The sequence below is a fragment of the Hippopotamus amphibius genome, chromosome 2 (assembly GCF_030028045.1).
Source record: "Hippopotamus amphibius kiboko isolate mHipAmp2 chromosome 2, mHipAmp2.hap2, whole genome shotgun sequence".
In the NCBI taxonomy this organism is placed as follows: Eukaryota; Metazoa; Chordata; class Mammalia; order Artiodactyla; family Hippopotamidae; genus Hippopotamus; species Hippopotamus amphibius.
Genome location: NC_080187.1, coordinates 27,389,681 through 27,411,257, shown reverse-complemented (window position 1 = coordinate 27,411,257; position 21,577 = coordinate 27,389,681). Strand labels below are relative to the sequence as shown.

General features: G+C 36.2%; 1 long non-coding RNA gene and 1 other non-coding gene across 2 annotated transcripts in view; both read right to left on the bottom strand.

Annotated features, from left to right (window-relative positions):
- Window positions 1-21,577, bottom strand: part of LOC130845827 (uncharacterized) — a 156,020-nt gene that overhangs the window by 58,187 nt on the left and 76,256 nt on the right. The window lies entirely within an intron of this gene.
- TRNAK-UUU (transfer RNA lysine (anticodon UUU)) lies at window positions 13,934-14,006 on the bottom strand. The gene has a single exon. It is a non-coding gene; the product is annotated as a tRNA-Lys (tRNA).

The following is a 21,577-nucleotide window of genomic DNA, read 5'->3' as shown; positions in this document are numbered from 1 at the left end:
GAGGCAGTGCTGAGTTTAAGCTGCGTCTAGAAGTTATTTGCCTCAAATTCTGTATGAGCATATTGGTATGTTGATACCAAAGAGTCTTCTCTCTTTTCCTTTTCTTTTCTTTTTTTTTTTCACTTTTGACTGTTGACATAGTAGACCGGCATTTTGAATGATTTAGAAAATGTTAAAAGGCAGGACAAATATAAATCACAAGCTCACCGCTCAGCAGCAACCTATTATTACTATTTAGGCACGTTGCTTTCCAGACTTTTTGTTTGCATGTTTTTTTTTTTCATAATGGTAATCCCATTGCACCTAAGATGTGATGTTATTCCTCCCTCCAGCCTATTTACCATATCGTTAAAATATTCTTGCTAAGCATGATGTATGACTTTCTGGTAGTTTGTTGCATGTCTGTACCACAACTCATTTAATAATTCTCTTTCTCTTGGACACAAGTTCTTCAAATTTTCAATATTATAAAACTTAAATTAGATTCCTAGAAAACTAATTCTCAATCAAAGGGCTGAAATTATTTTTATAGTTCTTGATGTACCTTTCTAAATTGCCCTCGTCTTAGTCCACTTGGATTGCTATAACAAATTACCACAGCTTATAAACAACAGAAATTTATATCTCACAGTTCTGGAGTCTGGGAAGTTCAAGATCAAGGCACCAGCAGATTCGGTGTCTGATAAGGGCCCACTTCCTGGCTCATAGGTGGCTATCTTTCCTTACTTGGCAGAAAGGAATGAGGAAACGTTTGGGGGCTTCTTTTATAAGGATACACATGCCTTTCATGAGGGCTCTACCCTCATGCCCTAATTGCCTCACACCCCTCCTCCAACGTTCCTACCTTCAAATACCATCGCACTGGGAATTAGATTTCAACATATGAATTTTGGAGGGACACAAACATTGTCTATAGCAGCCCCCTAGGACAAATGAACCAACTTATACTCTCACTCTTTGTGAGTGCCTGCCTCATCACATGTAGGGGCATTTTAAAATTCTGTCCGGGCACTGGGTTGATGTCAGAGTCCTTCCCAGTTTTCTGGCCAGGAGAGAAAACCAGGTTAAGCAGCTGTATTTAAATTTATACCATACCACTTTTTCAAATTACCAAAACACTAATGTGATTAAGTGGCACTGGCAAGGACTGAAATGATGACTCTTAGATTGTTGATGCCAAGATAAAATTATGTAACACTTTCAGAAAGGTAAGTTGGGAATACTTTTTTTAACAAATACCAAGGGCCATGTCTTTTCACATCTGAAAATGCTTCCCAAGGAACCAAACCAAAGAAAAAACAGCAACTTTCATTAAGGGGATTAAATGCAAAAAAAAGAAAAAAAAAAAACCATTAAGCTTCTTTTAAATATTTGACATATAGAGGAATGTTTAATTAAATTATGGCATATATGCTCAATGAACTTTTGATCCATACATTTTAAAATATAATGAAATCTTTGTGGAAATATGAGAAAACAATAAGATGTTATCTAGGTTTAATTATAATTATATAGATATGATGTCAGTATATGGGCAGGATGGAAAAGGTCAAAAATAGAGAAGTTGCTTTTGCTGTGTAAAGAGGTAGACACTGCCTTTATAATTTTTCTTTTTTTAGTCACAATTAACATTTATTGAACACATCATATTTCAGATATATCTCTGCCATGCACAAAGCACTTTTCATGTACTATTTAGAATATTTTTCATGACATCTCTATTATATTCTTACTATCACTGTGCCTATTTAAGAGAGGATGGAATTGAGGCTCAGCAAGTTTAGGTAACTTGTCTAAGGTCACTTGGAGAGTAAAAGACAAAACATGTACTCAAATTCAATTCTCTCTAATATAAGAGCTAGTGTTCTTAACCACCATACCATGTTGCTTGAATTCCTTTTATTTTTTAAAGCTGATAATTATTATTTATTTTGTATTGTGGTAAGAACATTTAACTTGAGATCTACCTTCTTAATAAATTCTAAATGTACAATACAGTGTTGTGAATGTAATTTTTCTTGATTTTATCTTAATTTGTTTCCTTTTAATTTTCAGCCCTGTAAGACAGCTATTTCCACCTTCATCCCCAAGCAGAACGGTGAATAAATGATTCCCTAACTAAAAGGCATACAGTAGATGTCTTCAGGGTGAGATCAAGGTCACAAGTAATATGAGATCTTTACATATGACCTCAACCTGGGGGAGCTAAGCAAACCAGACAGTTTGGTTTTCAAGTTTCAAGAAAAAGGGAAAAAAAACAAAAAAATTTCTAGTCAGTTGAAGGTAGAGGAGATTCACAAAGATTGGAAAGAATGTATTTGGCCAGACAGTCCCTGGCCTGAGTAGCTGATTTTTAGGGAAAGGAAAGGAAATCCCAGATAAAACTGCAAAAGCAGATGTCACAGAGGGCAATAGATATGAGAAAAAGAAACGCAGTGTGAAGAATCACAGGAACACTCAGATAAAAATATGTTCAGAAATACGTCTTACAGCTACCTTGTGGACATGCCAGCACATTCAGGACAAAGATTGATCAAGGGAAGGAATAAAGCACAAAATTGTCAAACAAATTTCAGAGGTATCAGTGCAATTTGATGGAGTGGGAATCAAGGATGAAAAATGACAATTGAAACTTAGGAAGAGAAAGATGGCGGCAAAGTAGAGGAATGTGGAATGCATCTCTCTCCACAGATGCATTGGGAATGCACCAAAAGATGTGATAATTCCCAAAGAGAACCAACTGAACACCAGCAGACGACCTCAGACACCAGAAAGGACCACAAGGATCCCGACATAACCGGTAGGGAGGAATCTACGACGGTTCAAAGAGGGTGAAGCTGCAGAGCTGTGGCAGACAGGAGGGAGTGAGAAACACACGGAGGGTCCGCACCACAGCGCAGCATTCCCGGACTGAGACGTCAATTCGCAGCTGAACAGAGGGTCCAGGAGTGGGAGCGTGGCAACTGGAGAGATGGTTCAGGGTGAGAAACATTGTTGCCAGTAAGATGACGGACCGAGAGGACAGGAGGGACGAGGTCCACGGCGAGGAGTGCTTGCCCCGATTGCTGCCCGGCCATGATGGCAGCTGGATGCTGCAGGCTCACGGGTGGCAGGGAGGAGCCATGGGCATAGCCTCTCTTTTTTGGTGCCTGCAGCAGGCAGTGGAGAGACGCCCTGTGGGCCACCTAAGGCACTCAGGGATAACAAGTACCCTCAGGCCCTTGGGCGGGGCTAGATTAAAACCCCTTGGAACGCAGGCAGCAGGGAGGCTGATGAGAAAAAAAAAACCCCGAGAGAGGCCCAACTCTGAGACTTTCTGTTTACACCTGAGCCACCGGCGTCCCTCTGCAACAGGCACCTCCAGCCCGACTGAAACAACAGTGTGCCACTGCTCACTCACTCCCAGGAGAAGGAGCCACTATTGTACCCTCTCCCTCCCCACACACCAACGCTTACAGACAAACAATAAAGGAAGCTCTGCTGGTCACAGAATAATACAAAAAACCCAAGGCGAGTAGAAGGACACTTACAGCTGAGACTCTAAGGAAACAGAAATATTAGTATCAATTCTACAGAACTGGTCCATTCTGGGATCAGTTCTGGATTTTTTTTTTCTCTTTTTTTTTCCCTTTATTAATTGCTATCTTAGTCCTAAGGGATCTACAAGTTTTATAACATATTTTTTTATTCTATTTTTATTTTTTTGCCTTTTCATATACTTCTATTTCTAGCTAAGTTTTTGGTAGTACAGACAATATAGCTCTCATACCTTCCTTTCATCTCTTTTATACATTTCTATTCCTTTCTTTTTATTTGCATATTTCCAGTCACACTACACTCTTCTGTTCCCCTTTATTCCAGCCATTTTTAGTTTATTTTATCTTAACATACTTATAAGCAACACTATCAATCTGCCTCAGACTCCTTGCTCTATTCTCCAGATGACTCACCACCTTGGTATTTAATATTAGGTTTTTGTCTTTATCTTAGGTCTTAGTACAATTGTCTAATTTCATTCTGAGAATCTCCATTCTGTCTGGTAGTACTCTAGCTTTTTTTTATATTTGATCTTAGCTTACAAAATCTCCCTGGATTAGTGTTTGTATGTGTAAGGTGTTGTTTGTTTGTTTGTTTTTGCTTTAGTTTCTGTTTTGTTCTGTTTTGGTTTTCAATTTCTGTTGGGCTTCTCTTTGAATATCTGATAGCATACTGGGGTTTTTCTGTCAGGTCTTTCCAGAGCCTTATGTCCTAATGGATTCAGTAACTGTGTGTCTTATACATGTATGTGTTTCCTAGACTTAGTATTTGTTTAACCCAACACTCAGACATTAGTTTGGGGCTTGGACAGTCTTCTATAAACCCCTCTATTTCCTGGACAAGCAACCCCAAAAGTTTGGACTACCATGAGGAAACAAAGAAACACTATGCAGGCAAAGGAGCAGGAAAAAAACCCACAAGACCAAATAAATGAAGAGGAAATAGGAAAAGTGCCTGGAAAAGAATTCAGAGTAATGATAGTAAAAATGACACAAAATCTCAATAACAAAATAAAGTACAAGAAACAGTTCATAAGAACTCAGAAAAACAAACAAAATAACTGAAATTAAAAATACTCTAGATGCTATAACCAGCAGAATGACTGAGGCAGAAGAACAAACAAGTGAGTTGGAAGACAGAATGGGGGAAATAACTGCCACAGAGCAGGAAAAAGAAAAAAGAATAAAAAGAATAGAAGACAGTCTCAGAGACCTCAGTGATAACATTAAGCATACCAACATTTGAATTATAGGCATCCCAGAAGAAGAAGGAAAAAAGAAAGGGTCTGAGAAAATATTTGAAGAAGTTATAGTGGAAAACTTCCCCAACATGGGAAAGGAAATAATTAACCAAGTCCAAGAAGCACAGAGAGTCCCATCTAGAATAAACCCAAGGAGAAATACACCAAGGCACATATTAATCAAACTAATGACAATTAAACACAAAGGAAAAATATTAAAAGCAGCAAGAGAAAAGCAACAAATAACATATAAAGGAAAACCCGTAAGAATAACAGCTGACCTTTCTACAGAAACTCTGCAGGCCAGAAGGGAATGGCAGGATATAATGAAAGTCCTGAAAGAGAAAAACCTACAGCCAAGAATACTCTACCCAGCAAGAATCTCATTCAGATTTGAGGGGGAAATCAAAAGCTTTACAGACAAGCAAAAGTTAAGAGAATTCAGCACCACCAAACCAGCCTTACAACAAGTGCTAAAGGAACTTCTTTAAGTAGGAAACACAAGAAAAGGAAAACACCTACAAATACAAACCCAAAACAATTAAGAAAATGGTAATTGGAACACACATGTCAATAATCACCTTAACTGTAAATGGATTAAATGCTCCAACCAAAAGACACAGACTGGCTGAATGGATACAAAAACAAGACCCTTACATATGCTGCCTACAAGAAACCCACTTCAGACCAAGGGATACATATAGACTGAAAGTAAAGGGATGGAAAAAGATATTCCATGCAAATGGAAGTCAAAAGAAAGCTGGAGTAGCAATACTCATATCAGACAAATTAGACTTGAAAGTAAAGACTATGACAAGAGACAAGGAAGGACACTACATAATGATCAAGGGATCCATTCAAGAAGAACATATCACAATGGTAAATATCTATGCCCCCAACATAGGAGCACCTCAATATATAAGGCAAATGCTAACAGCCATAAAAGGGGACATCGACAGGAACACAATAATAGTGGGAGACTTGAACACCCCACTTACATCAATGGACAGATCATCCAAACAGAAAATAAATAAAGACACACAAGTTTTAAATGACATATTAGGCCATCTCGACTTAATTGATATTTATAGGACATTCCATCCAAAAACGACAAAATACACTTTCTTCTCAAGTGCACACCAAACATTTTCCAGGATAGATCACATCTTGGGTCACAAAACAATTGAAAGTTAAGTGTATTTAAAAGAAATAGAAATATAGGAAAAAGTAGAAGAGGAAACAAAGTAGCAGAGTATGTCTGGAGCATATTGAGTAGTAAGGTTATTGAGAACCTAAAGTGGATAAAATGAAAGAGCAAAGGAGAGAGGAACTGATGTGATATTGCCATAGAACTAGCACCAACCACCTGGTGAGAGGGATGAAATTGATGATGCTCTCCTGCAAAGCTGGCTTGGGAGCCTGGGGGACTCCAGTATTTCTCATCTCTTCTAGGAATATCCACCTTTGAAAAGCAGAACATTATACTTAACTTGTTTTGGACATCATCTCCCAAAATGTCAAGGAAGTAACAAAGGAGATAATGACATCAGACTCAGTTGGGAGCAAGAAGTGAAACATTAATATCAAAGTGGATAACAAATTGGGAAAAGTGACTTTTTAGGGACACTTGATATAGTCATATCCTTTAGGCTTGAAATTGGCTTTTTGAAAAAGTTTAAAAAGTGGAACTTGTTATCTGAAAAATGAAAGAGGCAAAAATGAAATTCTGTTCTATAAATTAATATGGAAACTGGCTAAAAGTCTTATCCCAGCCTGTCCCAAATTTCTACCAAAATCCCCATGAAAATACTTAAATATAAAAACTCACAACAAACAAAACAAAAATGGCAAGAAAATATATTTCTAGAATGTGGTAGAAATTTCACTTGTACAACAGCTCTTGGATCTGGATTAGGAGAAGAAAAATCATGGGCTGCCTATGTGTGACCTCACAGAAAGGCAGAATAAAGGTAGGAAGACACATGTGTATATTGCAGCTGCCTCCTGGCCAGAGATGTGGACATCAGAAGTTAAAAGCTTGTAGTGAGGGACAAATGGCTATGAATTTAACCCCATCCTGCTGACTCAGTATTTGGTCAAGTCAATAACTTTCCTGAGCCTTGTTTTCATCATCTGCAAAATGGGATTCATATAGTACTTTCCTTAAAGAGTAGCCATGATGATGAAATTAATAGAATTAATTCATGCAAAGCACTAAGCACAGTGTCTGGAATGTAGTAAACATTCAACAAATACTTCTTATTTTTACTCCATCCTTTTGGAAGTTTGAAAGGAAGTTTCCCAAGGTGGTGAAAAGGAAGTGGAAGGAGGAAGGGCAATCACACATAAGACCCTAGGATATGGAGTCCCCTCTGACACTGCAGAGAGGGGAGGAAAGAGGAATAGCAGGGCTTCTGGAGTAGTGTAGTATTTGCAGAGAATCAGTGGGCAGAATAGGAAAAGAACTCCCCTCAGATCTTCATCAGATAAAAACCTGCTGCACAGAGGAAACTGGGCTGCATTTGAATGCTTATCAGCCAAGTTGACATTGTCAGATAAAACAGAGAGCCAAACTGAATTTGAATATTGGATGATTTTAAAATTATTTTATCATAAGTATATCCCATACAATATTTTGGAATGTATTGCTAATGAAAAATTTTCATTATTTATCTAAAATTCAAATTTAACAGGGCATCCTGTATTTTTATTTGTTAAATCTAGGAACTCTAATTTACCCTCTGCTGCAGTTATTAGGAAGAGGCTTGACTTACAACAAAACAGAGAGTGAATGAAGCCACAGGAAATGCAAACATTCTGACACTTGGTAAATGCTGAATGATTCTGTATCTCTCCTCCTCTTAAAATGAATAAATAGAAAATACAACAACAGCAACAATAGAGGGGTAATCAATAGAGGAGAAGGGAAGAAAGTAATTCTGAAGATTCATGCAATGGAACTTTGAAAATAGTAACTACAAAAGGCAGTAGAAAGGTTTAGAAATTGTTTAGTATCACCCAGAAGGCTTGCATTTTTTATGAGAAACAGAAAATTTTAAAGGCAAGAAGTTTACAAATAATATTAATAAAGTGAAATGCAATAGATAATAGAAAAGGTAGTCAGGGCAGAATTCCAAAGTAAAATATGAAGAACAAAATGTAAACAATCGGTTTTGAGGGCAGTAAGAAGTAGAATTGATATTGCAGTAAAACAAATTGGGAAATGGGGTTGAGGCTAGAGAAGCATCTCCATCCTCAGAGGAAGAGCAAAGAGGCAAAATTAGGAAAAGAAAAAGATAGTTATGAGACACAGAGAATGGAGATCAGATCTCAAACCATCTGAAATCAAAACAATTACAGTAGAAGCAAAAGAAAATACTCAAAGGAAACAGTCTCGACTCCAGACCAAGACTGTAACATATGAGACTCCTGAATTTCCCTCCTCCCATGGATGAGGCAAATATACAGACACACAAGAAATAATTCCCTTTGAGAGATATCCAGAAACTGGAGGAATAACTCCATGCATCAGACAACTGAGAAAATATGCTAATAAAAACAGTTAGGAAAGGCTGAGACACACTCTCACCATAACCCTCCACCACTACAGTGCCATACAATTGGGAGGGAACCCCCAATGCCCAACTTCTCCTTGAGAAGTGATGACCTTAAGCCATACATTTAATGCACCAAATTTTAAGACTACCACACAGGGGAGAGGCCCCCAAATCAACTAGCTCCTAAAGCCAATGGGAGTTGCATTCACAATCCCATAGGATTATAGCAAACAAAGAATCAGTTGTTATTGAGCACACAAACACTCACTGAGGCTATCCCCCCCAGAGGTCAGTGCAAAGGAAGTAGGCAAAATTGCCTATCTCCCAGTCTTTCCCAGAAGTGGTTTGATTGCATACTTTACAAGCTGCTTCTTGAAGGTCTGGCTTCTAATTAGCAGACATCTAGATGCTTTCTATAATTCTCCTTGGAGCCCAAAAGAGCTGGTGGGCACTTTCCCTGCCTTCTCCTCTGGTTCATTCTAATAATAAAACCAAATTATCAGTATAGCCTTGGAAGAAGCTGTCCAAATAGCTAGTGCCCAAAATTTTATGGCTGCCACCTAAGGGACAGGCCCCAAATCAAATGGTAGCTAATGAGGCTTTCATTCCAGGATCCCACAATACTATAGCAAACAAAGAAGCAGTTTTTAAACAGGTGCAGGAATACTTCCCACCTCCATAGGTATACATGTGGGCTCAGCACAGAGGAAGCAAGAAAAATGCCCATCTCCCAGTTTCTTCCTGGAACAGTTTTGACTGCATACTTTCCTAGCTGCTGCCTGAGGGCCCAGCTTCTAATCATCCTACAACTAGGTGCTGACTGCAATCATCATATTTGGGACACTGATGAGTTTTGACACATCCTCAACCACTGGGAGCCATTAAGAACAAATACAGCAGCTTGCACAATCACAAAGGTTTGAGAGAATACCAAGAACTGGGCCAGGCTGATTAATAAGGTTGACCTCCTGCACAAGACAAGTATCAAAACTTGGAGAAGTGGCTGTTTTATCTAGTGCATAGAAACCAACACAGGAGTCAAGGAAAATGAGGAAACAGGGGACTATGTTCAAAACAAAAGAACAAAATAAATCTCTAGAAACTGATCTTAATGAAATGGAAATAAGTAATTTATCCAATAGAGAGTTCAAAGTAGCAGTCATAAAGATGCTCACCTAAGCCAGGAGAGCAATGCATGAACAAAGAGAGAATTTCAAAAGAGAAATAGAAAATATAAAATAGCACCAAACATAAATCATAGAACTGAAGAATATAGTAACTGAAAATTTAATAGAGGAGTACAACAGCAGACTAGATCAAGTGGAAAAAAGAATTGGCAAACTTGAAGACAGGGCAGTGGAATTCACCCAATTAGAAGAGCAAAAAAGATAAAAGAATGAAAAAGAATGAAGATAGCTTAAGGGATTTGTGGAGCATCATCTAATGGACCAACATGTGCATTATAAGAGCCCCAGAAGAAAAAGAGAGAAAGGTCCAGAAAGCTTATTCAAAAACTAAGGGGCTAAAAACTTCCCTAACTTGGGGGAAAAAATAGACATCCATATTCAGGAAGCCCAAAAAGTACTAAATAATATAAATCAGAGACCCACAATGAGACACATTAATGGGTACACAATATGCAAAGATGTAAATTTTGACACAAAAAACAAAATTTTGTGGAGGTATAAAATATAGAGCTTTTGTATGCATTTGCAATTATGAGCTTAAAATAGACTTACAATTATAATGTATTTTATGTAAGCTTCATGGTAACCACAAAGCAAATCCTATATAGATACACAAAAGATAAAAAGAAAGAAATTAAAGCATCCTGCTGTATGAAATTGGGAAATCACAAAGGAAGAGGGAAAAAGAGGAAGAAAGGAACAAAAGAACTGCAGAACAGAAAACAATTAAGGAAATGGCAATAGGAAGTCCACACCTATCAATAATTACTTTAAAAAACAAATGGACTACCTTCTCCAATCAAAAGACAGAGTGTCTGAATGGATTTTTTTTTTTTTTTGAGAGATATGCTGCCTACAGGAGTCTCACTTCAGCTTTAAGGAGACATACAGATTGAAAGTGAAGGGATGGAGAAATATATTCCATGAAAATGGAGACTGAAAGAAAGCAGAGGTAACTATGTTTATAGCAGACAAAATAGACTTAATACCAAAAACTGTAATAAGAATTACAGAAGGTTATTATATCACAATAAAGGGGTCAATTCATCAAGAGAATGATTGTATTTATGCACACAACATTGGAGCACATAAATATATAAAGCAAATACTAACAGATCTGAAGGAAGAAATAGACAACAATGCAATAACAGTAGGGGACTTTAATCCCCCACTTTCATCAATGGACAGATCATCAATAAGAAAACATGGGACTTAAATGACATGTTAGACCAGATGGACTTGACAGACATATCCAGAAAATTTCATGCAACAGCAGCAGAACATACATTCTTCTCAAGCCCATATGGAACATTCTCCAAGATAGATCATGTATTAGGCCACAAAGCAAATTTTAACAAACTTAAGATTAAAATCATATCAAGCTTCTTTTCTGAATACAATGGTATGAAAGTAGATATAAATTACAAACAAAAACTTCAAAATTCACAAATATATTGAGACCAAACAACACACATTGGCATAATCAATGACTAAAAAAAAAATCAAAAGGGAAACCAAAAAATATCTTGAAACAAATGAAAATGGAAACAGCCTACCACAATTTATGAAATGCAGCAAAAGCAGTCCTAAAAGAAAAGTATGTAGCAATAAATGCCTACATGAAGAAAAAAGATCTCAAAAACAAAACAAAACAAAAAGTTTAAACCTCAAGGACCTAGAAAAAGAAGAACAAACTAAGCCCAGAGTTAGTAGAGGGAAGGAAATAACAAAGATCATGTTGGAAATAAAATAGAGACTATAAAAGCAACACATAAAATTAACAAAACTAAAATCTAGTTTTTTAAAAAAGATGAACAAAATTGAAATATTTTACCTATATCAACTAAGGAAAAAAAAAGACTCAAATATAATCAGAAATGAAATGAGACATTACAACTGAATACAGAAAAACTAAGGATCATAGGAAACTACTATGAGCAACGATATGCCAACAAATTAGATAACCTAGAATGGATAAATTCCTAGAAACATATAACCTACCAAGACTGAGTCATAAAAAACAAAAAATCTGAACAGACCAATTACTAGTAAGGAGACTGAATCAGTGATCAAAACTCTCCCAAGAAAGAAAAGTCCAGGATTACACATCTTCACAGCTGAAGTCTACCAAATATTTAAAGCATAATTAATACCAATCCTTCTCAAACTCTTCCAAAAAACAGAAGAGGAGTAAACGCTTCCAAACTAATTTTATGAGGCCAACATTACCCTGATACCAAAGCCATAAAAGGACACTACAAGATAACTACAGGTAATTGTCCCTGATGAATATAGATGCAAATTTCCCCAACAAAATATTAGCAAACCATTCAACAGTACATTAAAAAGGATTATACACCATGATCGAGTGGGATTTACTCCTGGGATGCAAGGATGGCTCAATGTATGTAAATCAATAATTGTGATACACCACATTAACAAAATGAAGAATAAAAATCATATTATTATCCCAAAAGATGCAGAAAAAAACATTTGACAAAAATTCAACACTCTTTCATGATAAAAACTCTCAACAAATTAGGCATAGATAGAATGTACCTGAAGACAATAAATTCCATAATAAATGCCTCAGCTAACCTCATACTCCATGGTGAAAACCTCATACTCAATGGTGAAAGTTTGAAAGCTTTTCCTTTAAATTCAGGAACAAGACAGCAATGCCCACTCTCACCACTTGTATTCAACATAGTTCACGGAGTCTTAGCCAGAACAATTAGGCAAGAAAAAGAGATAGGAGGCATACAGATTGGAGGGGAAGAAATAAAATTTTCTGTTTGTAGCTGACATGATATTACATGTTGAAAACCGTAAAGACTCCACCAAAAACTATTAGAATAAACAAATTCATTAAAGTTGCAAAATATAAAATCAACATACAGAAGTCAGTTGTGTTTCTATATACTAATGAACTGTCAGAAAGACAAATTAAGAAATAATGCCAGGGACTTTCCTGATGGTACAGTGGTTAAGAACCTGCCTGCCAATGCAGGGGACATGGGTTCGATCGCTGGTCCAGGAAGATCCCACATGCCACAGAGCAACTAAGCCCATGCACCACAACTACTGAAGCCCCCATGCCCTAGAGCCTATGCTCTGCAACAAGAGAAGCCACCGCAATGAGAAGCCTGCTCACCGCAACAAAGAGTAGCTCTAGCCCCAATCACCACAACTAGAGAAAGCCTACATACAGCAATGAAGACCTAACACAGCCATAAATAAATAAATAAATAAATAAATAAATAAATAAATAAATAAATAATCCCAATTATAATACATTAAAAAAGAATGCAATCCTTAGGAATAAATTTATACAAAGAGGTAGAAGATCAGTACACTGAAAACTGATGAAATAAATTAAGGAAGACACAAATAAATGGAAAGATATTCCATGTTCATGGGGAAGAATTAACATTGTTAAAATGTCCATACTACCCAAAGCAATCTACATATTCAATGCAATACTTAATCAATATTGCAATGGCATTTTTCACAAAAAGAGAAAATAACAACCCTAAACTTTATTGAAACAAAGAAGTCCCAAATAGCCAAAGCAATCTTTAGAAAGAACACAGCTAGAAGCATAACACTTCCTGATCTTAAATGGTATATTACAAAGTTAGAGAAATCAAAACACTTATCTTCATGATATAAAAATAGACACATACATCAATGGAACAGAACAGAGACCCTAGAAATAAGCCCATGTATACATGGTCAATCAATTTTTGACAACAGAGCCAGTAACATACAGCAGGGAAAGAAGAGTCTCTTCAACAAATGGTGTTGGGAAAACTGGATATCCACATGTAAAAAAAGAATGAAACTGGACCCTATATCTTACATCATATACAAAAATGAACTCAAAATGAATTAAAGACTTGAACATAAAATCTGAAACTATAAAACTCTTAAGGAGGGCCTCCTAGGTGGCGCAGTGGTTAAGGATTTGCCTGCCAATGCAGGGGACACGGGTTCGATCCCTGCTCCAGGAAGATTCCACGTGCCATGGAGCAACTAAGCCCATGCACCACAACTATTTAGCCTGTGCTTTAGAGCCCATGAGCCACAACTATTGAGCCCATGTGCTGCAACTACTGAAGCCCATGTGTCTAGAGCCCGAGCTCTGCAACAAGAGAAGCGACAGCAATGAGGAGCCCGCACACCACAACGAAGAGTAGCCCCCACTCACCGCAACTAAAGAAAGCCTGCACACAGCAAAAAAGACCCAACACAGCCAATAAAATAAATAAATTAATTAATTAAAAAAAACTCTTAAGGAAAAAACATAGGGAAAAAAATCTCCTTGACATTACATTGATCTTGGTAATAATTTGGGTTCTTTTTTTGCTTTTTTGTTTTTTGGCCACACCACATGGCTTGTGGGATCTTAGTTTCCTGACCAGGAATTGAACCCAGGCCCATGGCAGTAAAAGCACCAAGTCCTAACCACTGGACCACCAGGAAATTCCTTTGGTAATAATTTTTTGGATTTGACACCTAAAACAAAAGCAACAAAAGCAAAAATAAACAAATGGGTCTACATCAAACAAAAAGCTATTGCACACAAAGGGAATCATCAACAAAATGAAAAGGCAATCTATGGAATGGAAGATAATTACAAACCACATATCTGATATAGGGTTAATATCTAAAATATATAAGGAACTGAAATAACTCAATAGCAAAGCCCCAAAAATCCAATTAAAAATATGCAAAGGACCTGATACTTTTTTCAAAGAAAATATTCAAATGACTAACAAGTACATGACAAGTTTTTCAACATCACAAATCATCAGGCAAATGCAAAACAAACCCACAATGAGATATCACCTAACACCTGTTAAGATGTCTATTATCAGAAAGACAAGAAATAACAAATGGTGGTGAGGATGCAGAGAAAAGGGAACTTTGTGCACTGTTGGTGGGAGTGTAAATTGGTACAACCATTGTGGAAAACAGTATGGAAATTTCTCAAGAAATTAAAAATAGAAATAACATGATATTCAGTAATCCTACTTCTGAATAGATATTCAAAGAAATGAAACTATTATTTCAAATAAATATCTGTACTTCCATGTTAACTGCATCAATAATCACAATAGCCAAGTTATTGAAACAACCTAAGTGTCTGTCAACCAAGAATGGATAAAGAAATGTGTATGTATATACCATGGAATATTATTTAGCCTTAAAAAATTCTGCCATTTGTGACAACATAGATGATCCTGAAGGATATTATGACAAATGAAATAAGCCAGAACAGAGAAAGACAAATACTGCATGGTATCACTTATATGTGGAGTCTGAAAAAAGAAAAGTCAAACTCTTATAGAATAGAATGGTGGCTGTCAGGGGGAAGTAGGGAGAGGATGGTAAAAGTGTACACACTTTCAGTTATAAGATGAATAAAATTTGAAGATTTAATGTATAATGTGATTATAATTGATAATGTTGTATTATATAATAAAATTTAGCTAAAAGAATAGAACTTAAATGTTCTCACTAAAAAAGATAAATATGTGAGATGATAGTTGTGTTAACTTGATGATGGGAATCCTTTTGTAATCTATACATATATCAAATAATCCCATTGAATACTTTAAATATATTACAATTTTATTTGTCAATTATACCCCAATAAATCTTAAAAAACTAATTCACAGGCACAAAATAGATATCAATGATGATAGAAAAAATAATTCATACCTGTGCTGGAATATTGGAAATTTTGAATTTTTATATATTATATATTACCTAATTTAATTCTCATTTAATTCTCACAGACACCTTGTCAATTTATATAACCATGTTAAGCTAAACCTTTGGTATTATTAATTATGGCAATGGAATTAGTTAAAATTTTTATTGTTATACTTTTCAGTTCAACAGCTTAAAATACATAATAAAAAGTAGACATCTGAAAAGAAGAAAAAAAAGTTTCTGATGCTTAAAAACAGAGAAAAAAAAAAAAAGATAGTGGCCTAGGAGTTACCTGCACAACACTCAGGATGGGCTAAAAGTCCTTCTAGATGCTTTACCAATGTTAGCTTTTTATTTTACTTGAAACAACAAAAATTTATTGTCTCACAGTTATAGAAGCTAGAAGTTCACAGTCAAGATGCTGGCAGGCCCTGGTCCCTCTGAAGGCTCTAGGGGAGGTGCTTTCCTTGCTCCTTCGTAGCTCTGGTGGTTGCTGACAGTCCTTGCTACTTCCTTGCTTATAGCTGCATCACTCCAGCCTCTGCCCCTTCTCTGTCTCCATATGGCCTTCTCCTCTGTCTGCCTCTGTGTCTGGGCCTCTTGCCCTTTCCTTACAGGGACACCATTCTGGGCTTGGGGGCCAGGCTACTCTCACAATCACCCCCTGAGGTAGGCACTATATCAGTCCCATTTTACAAATACGGTGACGGAAACAGAAGTTTTTAATTTGGGGCTTTTTTTTAATTTTGTTCAAAATTAAAGGCCTAGTGAAGCACAAAGCTGGCACTTGAACTCCGCCATCCTGCCTCTATAGTGAATGCTGTTAATTCCAAAGCCACATGGTATTTATCTAGAGAAAGAACCCCTCAAAATTTGTAGATGCAAATTTTTAGACTTTACTTGATTACATCAAGGCCACATCAATGAAAACACAGCCACACCCAAAAAATTTCCTGAAAATATTTGACTCGACAAATATTTGAGTAGACGAAAAATGATTTTACAAATATGTAACCTGAAAACAAAACAAAACAGAATAAATTACTTCTGGAGGAACAATAATCAAGCTAACCTGAGCCCTCTCCTCTAGGATGAGAATGCTAAATGCCAAACAACAATGAAATCATCTTACAGGGGTTGGAGGAAAGCTGGTTATGGGCCAAGAATTTTATAACCAGCCAGGTTGTTGCTCATATGTGAAGTCAAAGACAGTCCATGAAAGAGCAGGTTCAGAAAATATATGCCACCACACACCCTTCTTGAAAGAATTAGTGGAAGACACACCCCTATTCTAAATGACCAGAAGATTAATCAAAGGGAAAAGCTTTAGCATGGGGAATTTGCGGCAAAAGGAAGGCTAATGATGAGTAAGAAAGCAGGTAAACGTAGAGTCTTGGAGTTTAACCTAAAATGACTGTTGAAAATATTGTTTCAAAACTGAATGCGAATGTCAATTAAAATTCTTGACATGGAAGATATATGATACACAAAGAATAATTTAATAAACACAGTCTGGTGTGCCAAATCCAAAATTATATTTTAAGACTGAAAAGTGTTAAGTGGGAAGAAAAACTCTCACTTGATTCCTCATCTAAACTGCTTGGTTGTGGAGGAATCAGAATGTCTAGTTTCATTTCTAACTTTGAGATTTAAAGAGACAGAAATCAACGAATGCTGATCAAATTCCTATAAACCTCATCTCATACCAAGATCTTGAGAGCTCTCTAAGCACCAGCTACAGTGTAATTTTTTTTAAGTGTTGCTATTGGGTTGTTTTTAGGATTTTTAAAAGCATCCTCCTTTTCATCTGGCCCTTTTCATCTACTATTCCCTCTGGATGGAATGTTTCCACCTTGATCACCACCCTCTCTTTAACAAGTTACCGCCTACTTAGTCTTCATGTTTTAGATCATATTTAATTTCTCAAGGAATTTTCCAAGACCTTCATGCCTAGTCAACTCTCTTTGTCATGGTCTCTCACAGAACTGCATTCCTTTTTTTTTTTTGGTGGATTTATTAGTGTATAATCATGATTTGTATTGCAATTATTTGCATCTATTAATTAATGCAGTTCTTTCATTTATATCTATGTCCCCACTGCTATCTCACCCCATCAGGGACTGGAGTTGTGTTTTTATTTTCTCTTTATTTTTGTGCCTAAAGCCTAGTAAAGTGCCTGCCACATAGGAGGAAGTTCATGTTTGTTGAGTAAATTAATAGGAAATACAAAACAAATAAAACACAGTCCAAACAACAGAAGACATAAACCTCAAAGAAGCATAAAAACAGAAAGCACAAATGCAGATGACTGAAGAATGAGTATATATTTCAGTCATGACATTCTGCATATGTAGGTTAAGCTGCCTTATTTAAGTCAAACATTCCTAAAGTAAACCTATACAATGTCAAGGGACAACTCAGAAGTTATGAAAATAAGAATAAAATCATTGGATAGTGAAGATATAGCAAGAAAATGTAAAAAAAAAAAGCAGAGCTAGTGATAATTTCAGACAATATAGAATTCAAGTTTTTAGAGCATCTTATGTAAGTAAGAAAGAAGATAAATGGAATTATTTGATTGTTTTAGGATGCTTTAACTCATCTCTCTCAGTCATAGATCTATTATGGAGGAAAAAGGTAGTGATGATTTAAATAGGATAAGTATTAAGATTAATTATATATATGTGTGTATATATAATCTGGTATACACTTCATAAATATATCAATGTTGTGCCTACCAAGAGAAAATACACTTGCTTTGAATGCCAAATGGGACAGTTTGAAAATATGATTATTAACTAGCCTATGAACATGTGTATATAAGTGAATATTCCAATAACCAGACATTGCAGAGGCCATATATTCTGTCCATGATGCCAAATAACTAGCAATGCTTTTATAAATATGAATTTTAAATATTCCTCAAGATTGAAAATTTAAGTAACATTGCTCTAAATTACTATTAGGACAAAGGTAAATTTGACAAACTATAAACTATTTTTTAAAGTTTTTAAAATGAGATTATCCAAACAAAAAAACTTAAGAAGTACAGCCAAAGCTATTCTCAGAAAGAAATGTAAAGTACTAAATGCTTTTTTTCATAAATGTTAAAGAATTAAAGAATACTAAGGTGAACTGAAGGAAATAAATAATAAAAGTAGAAAACATTTATTTTATGAAATATTTAAAGTTATCTATAAAACAAAGCTCTATTCTTTTGAAAAACATTTAACTGGAGAAAGCTTTGAAAAATCTAACTAGTAAATAGAGAAAAACAAAATAAGTAAAATTAGAAATAAGAAAAATCCTATTAAAATCCCCACAGTAAAAATTTTGGTTTTAAAAAAAGAATATATGAATACATTCTACTCATAAAATTCGAGGTTATCAGTGAAATGGAAGGATTTGGAGGAAAATGCCAAACTGGTTAAAGAAGAACAAATGTGGATTAAGCAATAAATAACCAAGGTAGAGACTGAAAATTTTACTAAAGAACAAAATTATCTCCACAACTAAAAGAAGGTTGATGACTTCCCCAATTCTTTCAAAGATGACATTTCTCATTTTATGTAACTTGTTCTAGAACAAAGAATAAATTTAAGAATAAAGAGAATAATTTGCCTTCTCCAAGTACAGTTGGTCTAAATTTTGGAATACTCATGAATATAATAGCTAGCTTAAGAGTTGACTCTTTTACATGAAAAAGTGAGATGAACAAAGCCTAGATCCCAATCCATCTTCTTCTTTGGACTCATAAACCAGGATGGACATTAGCAATGAACATAAAGAGAAAAAAAAGAAGAGGAAGAAGTGGAAGGGCATGATTGTTTAAATTCGTCTAAGCGAACTTTGGAAGCTGGCCACAGCAAGAAGGAGGTAACATTTTCGTGTCCACTCCAGGACAGGAATCAAGCCACAAGATTTATACATACTGTCTTTAAAGTCTTCCCAAACCACCATGAATTAGATCTTTTCATCTTCATTTGGGCAGATGACAAGTTAGACTCACACTTCAGGTAACTTGCTCAAAGATCACAACAGTAATTGATGGTGGAGCTGATTTTGAAGACACAATTGCCTACCATCAAACTTTTTCAAAAGGTCACCGAGGCATAAAAGTTGGGCAAAGGACAGATTGGGCAAAGAGGTCACTAATGCAGAAACACCACTCTGTGAGGACAAAGACAGAATGACCACTCTGGAGAGACATATTCACGGGAATATCATTCTTTGCATGTGGACATCTTTTGAATTTTCACACTCTCTCCCCCAAAGCTAAGTCAGCTTCCTGTAAGTCTGTCAGGTCATTTTGTTTAAATAGCTAGTGCCTGAGACTGAACTGTCTCCCTGTGACAGTACCAAGTCAGTGTCAATAATGAAAGATAAAGGTTTAAATTCTGGATCCCTATAAAAGCTGTGCATGGCATACTTTCTCCAGATCTCCATGCCAAGAATCAGTCTCCACTGTGCATTTTCTGAGTCTCAGTGAGATGACAAAGCTTTTCAAGTGGTACCCAAGCTTGAAAAAGCTAACAATCCTACATTCAAAGTCCCTGACTACAGACTCCACAGGGAAGGATAGTAGGAACCTCAAGGGCTCATCCACGATGTTGGAAATGGCTAGAAAAATGTCATGCCATTACACAAAATACATATTTATAAGTATTAGAGCTATGATTTATTGAAGATGTTCAATAATTTAAGATTGTTCTAAACACCTCATGTTCTTTATCCCACTCAATTCTCGTAGCAACCCTATGTGGTGGGCATGTTAGTCATTAGGACTTTGTAAATAATCCAGTTCTTTCCTTCCAGCCATGTGGTAGGATTGCCCTTCCTTACCCTCTTTGAGGTTGAGGCTCAGCCTTGTAACTTTTTTGCCAATATAACGTGAGATGAATTGACAAGTGTCACTTTGGGATAGAGGCTTTATGAGACAAACTACATTCTTTTTTCCTGTCTCACCAATTACCGTACCATATATCAAGATGAAATCTTCATCAGACTGGATCTCCAAGTGACGAAGGTGACTAGGGTTCCCAGGCTGACTTTCAGTGGCCATATAGTGAGGGTAAAAATTCAACTTTTGTTGTTTCAAAACTGAGGCAGATTGTTCTGAAGATGGCAATATCAAGTATTCCATTACCCATGCTCTTCTTACGTTATGACATTAACACTCTTCCACTGAGAAGTAGGGTCTGTGTTCCCCTCAACCTGGGTCAGCCTGCAAACATGGCAGAAGTGACACTATATAACTTGTGAGTCTAAGTCATAAATTGCAGTACAGCTTTTGTCTGTTCTTCTTGAGATACTTGTCCATGGAATACAGGCCCATGCTGTGAGGAAACTAAGCAGACACATGAAAAGGCCACATTCCCAGCTGAGGTCCCAACCAACAGCCAACCTGAACCACCAGACACATGAGTGCGTGAGTCTTGATATGATCCAGTCCCCAGTTTTCCAGCCACTCTCTTGCTAATGCTGTCTGCAGCAGAGATAGGTTGTTTCCACCAAGCTCTGCCCAAAGTACCAATTTGTGAGCAAAACAAATGTAGTTGTTTTAAGCCACTAAGTTTTTGGGTTTTTTTTGTTTTTGGTGAGGGTGGGCAGGTCCATCACAAAGCAATAGATAATTGGAACAACTCTTTTTAAGTTTTGAAGTTGTTTCTGACAGCCTAAGTTATACATTCTAATGGATGCAGTAAGTCTTATTGTTTTCCCCATTTTGTAAGGGGAGAAACAAAAGTGCAGTGAGGTGCAGTAATAACCAGTTCAAAGCACACAGTCAAGGAAAGATCGGCAGTATAGAAGAGATGGGAAAAGGGAAATAACACTGACACATCATATGGACAAACTGCACTATACTCATTTAAATAGTATCACATTCCCCCCCCCAAAAATAATAAATAAATAAAATTTAAAAAATTACAAAAAAAAGTGCACATGAAACATGTACCAAGACTGACCACATGCTAGACCATAAAGCAAATCTCAATAAATTTCAAGTGGTAGAAATGATTCAAAGTATATTCTTGGACTGTAGTGAACTAAATCAAAAAATCAATTAAAAAAAAAACTGGAATAAATAAATAAATAAATAAATAAATAAATAAATAAAGAGTATCACATTAATTCTCAAAACAAAAAAATAACTGTGATAAGTGTGTGGTATTTCCATAAGCACCTTGAGGACTGAGACTATTTTTTCATACTTTTTGTCTCCAGGATTAAGTGCAATTTTTCTTAATGCACTCAAGATCCTCAGTTAATGTTTGATGGATTAAATTAAGTTGAACTGAATGGACAGAAGGTCAAGAGGGGCTTGGAGAAAGCCC